This window comes from Cotesia glomerata, linkage group LG3 (genome assembly GCF_020080835.1).
Source record: "Cotesia glomerata isolate CgM1 linkage group LG3, MPM_Cglom_v2.3, whole genome shotgun sequence".
Lineage (NCBI taxonomy): Eukaryota > Metazoa > Arthropoda > Insecta > Hymenoptera > Braconidae > Cotesia > Cotesia glomerata.
In genome coordinates this window covers 7037072-7043615 of record NC_058160.1, presented here as the reverse complement: position 1 = coordinate 7043615, position 6544 = coordinate 7037072, and the positions used below count along the sequence as shown (strand labels likewise).

The window sequence follows — 6544 nt, the reverse complement described above, 5'->3', positions numbered from 1 at the left end:
TGAGATCGTGAATACCATTTTTTATGGAACAATAAGAATTAAAACTTAAAACCCAAGCTTAAGATAAAAAAAAATGAAAAATAAAATAAAAAGAATGAAATATAAAAAATAATTTATGGGCTAAAGTCGATATGCGGTTTAACGATTTCCGTTATTGAAGAAAGGCTAAGAGCGCTAATCATTACTTTCTGAAGCGGTAAAGGATACGGAACCGGAAAACGACTAACCCGTGTTCCAAGAGTCAAAAAAGAAGTTATATTAATGGTTTATCTTGAAAGTAAGCATAACACGCTGACGCGTCAAACGACAAAATTTTCTCAATTTGTATGTGTCAAGTATATTATAAGTGATCTAAACTTGAATTTAGGGCGACATCTCGTTATTTTATTCACACAATGATCATGAAAATATATTTTATATTTATAACTTACGGTTCTCTGACTTACTTATTTTCGCTTGCCTATGTTAATTTATTTTTTTTTTTTCAAAAATATTTGTAATCAAAGAAAATTTTAATTTAAAGAAATTAAGTCTGTGTTATCATTGAGTCAAAACACGTCAAGTGGACCCCCCTTTTACCACTTGGTGATAGAAAACTTATTAAAATATAATTATCAAAAGTAGTCATACCTAAAAATCATCCCTCAAAACAGTTTTTGAAAATTTTGAATTTAACAACAATTTTTTTAACAATAAAAATTTTTGGTACTTTTAATTAAAAAATAAATTGTGAAAAAGCTATTGAAGATAACTTAACGAAATTTTTAGCGATTATAGTAAAATATCTATATTTTCACATTAAATTCTTTTGCAAATTTAATTCGTTTATTATCATATTTTTTATTAATTTTTAAATAAACAAATTGAAATTTTAATGACTTCTCAGTACGATAATCGAATTTTTTTTTTTAGTAATACTCGTTATACATTTAAGTTCTTTATTTCGAAATAAAATTTCACTGCCCGGTATTTGTTTAAATAATATGAATTTTTATATGACGCAGCGGCGAGCGGTACAAGTGCTCTGCGTGCTACTGAGCTTAGCCGTTAAGGCTGTAGATCGCTACAAATTACACAATTATTTAATAAATGATTTTTACAATTCAATTTTTTTTATTTTTATTTATATTTTATATTATCGTACTGAGAAGTCATTAAAATTTTAATTTGTTTATTTAAAAATTAGTAAAAAATATGATAATAAACGAATTAAATTTGCAAAAGAATTTTATGTGAAAATATAGATATTTTACTATAATCGCTGAAAATTTTGTTAAGTTATCTTCAATAGCTTTTTCACAATTTATTTTTTAATTAAAAGTACCGAAAATTTTTATTCTTAAAAAAATTGTTGTTAAATTCAAAATTTTCAAAAACTGTTTTGAGGGATGATTTTTAGGTATGACTACTTTCGATAATTATATTTTAATAAGTTTTCTATCACCAAGTCGTAAAAGGGGGGTCCACTTGACTTGTTTTGACTCATTAGAATAATATTAATTGCTTTATTTTCAATTTATTAGAAAATTTTTCAGAATTGAACTAAATTTTGAAGCTTCTTGCAGTTTAAATATTGTCAATTTTTCAAAAAATGATGTAGAAATTTCCATCACTGTTCAAAACTATTGGGGCTTTTAAACTTTTCAAAAATATTTTTCTGTCCATCATAAAAATATTATAAATTTTAAACATTTTTTAATCAAAGGTTCAAGTTGTTAATAACTTCTAAGCTCATGAATCAATCAGTTCCAAATTTTAATTTTTTCTGTTTTTTAAAAATCTGATAAATACCATATCCAGTAAAAATAATCGGTTGATTTGTTTAAGAGATATTTTTGCTGATTACTTTTTAGAAAAATTTTTTCCGAAGTAACTGTTAAATTTCTTGACCGATCGATTTTTGGAATCTAATCGATTTTTAAACTCAACAAACCGTGTCGAAGCCTGAATGCCCCATCAAATTGGTTTACTCTTAAAAAAATATCTTTGAGTGAATATTTAAGAAATAACTAATTTCTTTATTTTTTTAACTTCTCAAGTAGTTTCCGATTTGCCAATAAAAGAAATAACTTATTCATGTTCACAATTTTTGTATTAACGGCTCAATGACTTCTAACTGTAATTTTTAAAAACTGTTAACTCAATATGCTCACAGTATACTTGAGTAAGAATAACATATGAGAATCGAAAAGTTCTCAGGCGAGCCCTAAATAAAGTCAGGTGAATTAACCACTTGTTTTTATTTTAATACTATTGTTAAAGTTACCTCGATACATAGTCGAGTCCTTTTTTTTGTGTATGTTTTTTTTATTTCATTCAAGGATGCTTCCGACGTCTATAAGTCAAAAATTAAAGACAGGCCTGACGGAAAAGTGACTTAGACAGATGCCGCTCATTTGTCTCGGTTCGAGATGAACATTAAGGTGAAGTGAAATTGCAAAAATAAAAGAACAGGTAGATAGTAATAATATACCCAAGATATAACAACAAGGGGAGAACAATAGGAAATTTCAGGAATAAAAAAACCAATATACTACTAAATATACTACAGTCTTAACTTCTCGAATGGTTTTGATTATAAAATCGCACAGTTTATTTTTTTATTTGTTTAATTTATTCATTTACGTTATTGATCATTAGTAGGGATATCAATCATTTGCGTTAAATTTCTTTTTAGGAATTTATAAAATTTAATTTTTTGAACCGTTTTCCACCATTTTCTATTTTGTTTTAATACAATAAATGAACAACAATTATTATTGTTTAAGTTTATTGTTAATTTTATAAATTTCTGCTCGCTGAGGATTTTATTCACGGAGAAAAAAATATCATTAGAATAAGGATAGGCCGTATAGTCATTTTTTTTTAGAGATATAGCTGTATAGCCAATTCAGCTGTACAGCGGATCATCAAAATGACGATCCATATCATTATTTTAGCGTAACATTTAGTTAATTCAACTATACAGATCTTCACGTTAACGAAACAGTTGCCTGTTTTGACGATACAACATATATTTACAAGAGCTATTCTCTGTATGATTTTAAGTCAAACAAATGAATCCTTAAATCAGAAATCCGGATCGTTATTTTAAGAAAACGTCATTTGAGGATACGTTGGATAGTCATTTTAACAATATTTTTTTCTTGCTCTCCTAGCCGAAAGTACGCTCTTCCTGAAGGTACTTTACTCCAGGAAGAGCAACTTTTATGGCCTGCTCTAACGCATATTTTCTGGCCGGTAGCATAGAACCTCGCTTTCTTTCGTATTTTCGTGGCGCGACCGGCCTATACAGCGAGTTTCAACTGTATATAAAAGTCACAACATCGTCTGTATGTAACGTGTCAGCGCAGAAATTAACCAAAAAATGTCAAATAAATAAAAATAATTTCTAACTAGATTATTGTTAATGAACGATTTAATAATAATACAGCAAAAATAATTTATATAAAAATTTTAGAAAATAATATAAAAGTTTTGTAAATTTTATTTGCTTTCTTTTATATTTTGACAGCTAGTAAAGCAATGTTTATAAAATAATCCATGTACTCTACAAGCTTATAATAATTTAATTTCAATCTTTCTTAGCCGTCTAATTAAAAACTGATTTTTAATCAACTTAAAAAAATTAATTTTGTTATTAAATCGAGTTTAAATATTTGTGACGAGTTCTGTGCATGTTATCTCTCTTAATCAGAGCATTTGTTAGTAAACTTTAAAATAACTTATTTTTTTTTTTTATTTATTAATTTTTACTTTTTTATTATGCCCGACCCGACCAGCAAAACCTCGGCTTTGCAAAAGTCGGGCGGCGCCCCTCTCACCCCCGGCAAAACCTCGGCTTCGCCTCGGTTTTGCAAAACCCCTTCCCCGGGGTTACGTACTTTCGGCTGGAGAGCAAGAAAAATAGTATACAACCCACGACCAGAATGTTGGATGCCCTGACGTATGTGATATGATGGCTTCGGCCATCATATCCCATACGCCAGGAAATCCAACTTTCTGACCTTGGGTCGTAATATACTATTTTTCCGTGTACTAATAAAAATTAAAAACACGGAAATTTCACACTACCCATACAGAAACTGCCAGAGTTGAAAAACGGGGCCATGTTTGAAACAGCATTGGGAACCTAGGTTTTGCGTACCTACATTGGCTCATGATTTAATCGAGACTGGGTATTCAATCTTGACCAACCCAATGATTACCCGTGCTTGGGTCAGGACTGAGTTTCCCAACCTTGGCTACTCAATGGTAACCCAGACTTGGGCCAGAATTGGGCAACCTAGCCATGGTCATTCAATGGGAAACCAAAACTTGGGCCAAGACTGGGTAACCCGGTTTAAAATAGGTAGTGCTTATGATACATCTTGATTCGAATCCATAATCCATTTGAAGAGTATAATATTTATACTCTACATCCTTAATTAATATGCCATAAATAATAATCATTTTGACTAGATATTAATTATTAAGTAATAGCATTTTTAACAGTAAATATTTATTGTTTCACGAATATTTGTGAGCAAATGTTTTGGCAACCAAGCTTGACACCCTGTTATCACTCCAAACTTCTACCAAGGCTTGGTCAAAGCTAATTTACAAGCCAGGGCCAGAGTTCTATAACGTTGCGCCGAACCTGAGCCAAGCCTGGCCCCGTCGTTATCTTCTGTTTGGATAATGTGACCGTGTTATGTGTTAATTCATTAATAAAATAAATTTATTAGTCAAAAAATGTCCAATTATTATTTTCAAATTAAGACTCCAAAATGTTTAATATTTAACAAAAAAAATTATTCGATGCGGAATCAAATTTTGAGAAAGATGCCTTTTTCTGGAAATCAAAATTTCAATTTATTATTAACAAAAAACATAAATAAAAATCAAATGTCTCAGCTTTTTGTTAATAACTCAATAACTTTAAGCGATATTGAAAATCGAAAAAAATATCTTTGAAGAGGACTAAATTTCTTTCCAAAAAGTCCTGACTCTCAAAACTATTTTGATAAAAAAAAAGCCAAAATTTGATTTCGCATCGAATGAGCTATCGTTCATATTTTTGCCGCAAATCTAAAGATTTTTTGCAAGAAATTCTTTTCTCGACTAGACAACCTGTGGCTCTCATCACTAAAAAATCTTCATTACCTTGTAACATAGTAATGATTACCATTCTCCATTGAGATGATTAGAACTATTCTCTTCTCTCTGCGTATTATGTTGCAATTTGAAATATTTATTGAAATATGATAAAAAAAATAGACGGAAGGATAGTTTGGTATAGATCATAAAAATATGTTTATTTAAAGAGGAAAATCATCAATAATTTTTTTCGCGGTGATTTCATTTGCCAGACGATCAAGTTTCTCTCAGGCTCTTTCGCACCGGGTAAAGAATTATGGATATCCATAGCAACAAAGTCAAAGCCATTAATAACTAGTGGGAACGCCCTAACATCATTTTATACCTTTTCTTTTAAGTCAAGCGTAGCTGTTGCGCGCTCTAAGTCAAACAAGTTAAAAAAATACATATACACATATACAAGAAAGAAAAGTAACTTTTAAAAAATATATAGATATACAGTAACTGTAAGAGTGCTAGCATATATTATATTGTTTAAAATACCCAAGAAATTTAGTGGCTGACCAGTAAATATCTTCCTACACGGAGAGAAAAGAATAGAACTCATTCCTATGTAGAATGGTAACCATTACCATGTTACATAGTAACGGAAATTTTTGTGAGAACCCTGTGTAAATTTGCTAATAAAAATCTTAAAAATTGTGATATAAATATGAACAATCACTCATTCGATGAGGAATTAAATTCTGAAAATAATGTTGTTCTTTTTTTATTTTTTTGATGAAAATTTCAATTTGTCATTAACAAAAAACATAACCAAAATAAAAAATCTCAGTTTTTCGTAAATAACTCAATAACTATTGGTGATATCAAAAATCGGAAAAAAGATTCTTAAAGAAGAGGAAATTTCTGAAAAAAAGTCTTGACTCCTGGAACTCTAGCTTGAAAAACAATAATTTTTATTTGATGTTGAAAATAGGGTTCCGCGCAACTGCTGTCGTATTTTAGCATCGGCGCGGCCGTGTGACAGAAGTCGCGCGAAACCCTATTTTCAACATTAAATAAAAATTATTGTTTTTCAAGCTCGATTTCCGGAAGTCAAAACTTTTTTTCAGAAATTTCCTCTTCTTTAAGAATCTTTTTTTCGATTTTTGATATCACCAATAGTTATTGAGTTATTTACGTAAAACTGAGATTTTTTATTTTGGTTATGTTTTTTGTTAATAACAAATTGAAATTTTCGTCAAAAAAATAAAAAAACGACAATAATTATTTTCAGAATTTAATCCCACATTGAATGAGTAATTGTTCATATTTTTATCACAATTTCTAAGATTTTTATTAGCAAATTTTCACAGGGTTCTCAAAAATTTCCGTTACTATGTAACATGGTAATGGTTACCATTCTAACATAGGAATAAGTTCTATTCTTCTCTCTCCGTGTACGACTTTACTAAACGCTCAA

General features: G+C 29.4%; 1 long non-coding RNA gene across 1 annotated transcript; it reads right to left on the bottom strand.

Annotated features, from left to right (window-relative positions):
- Window positions 1-1895: 1895 nt before the first annotated feature.
- Window positions 1896-6156, bottom strand: LOC123261606. Its single transcript, XR_006508695.1, has 3 exons — window positions 6072-6156; window positions 4368-4369; window positions 1896-1907 (listed from the first exon to the last, which is right to left on the bottom strand). It is a non-coding gene; the product is annotated as an uncharacterized LOC123261606 (long non-coding RNA).
- Window positions 6157-6544: the final 388 nt, after the last annotated feature.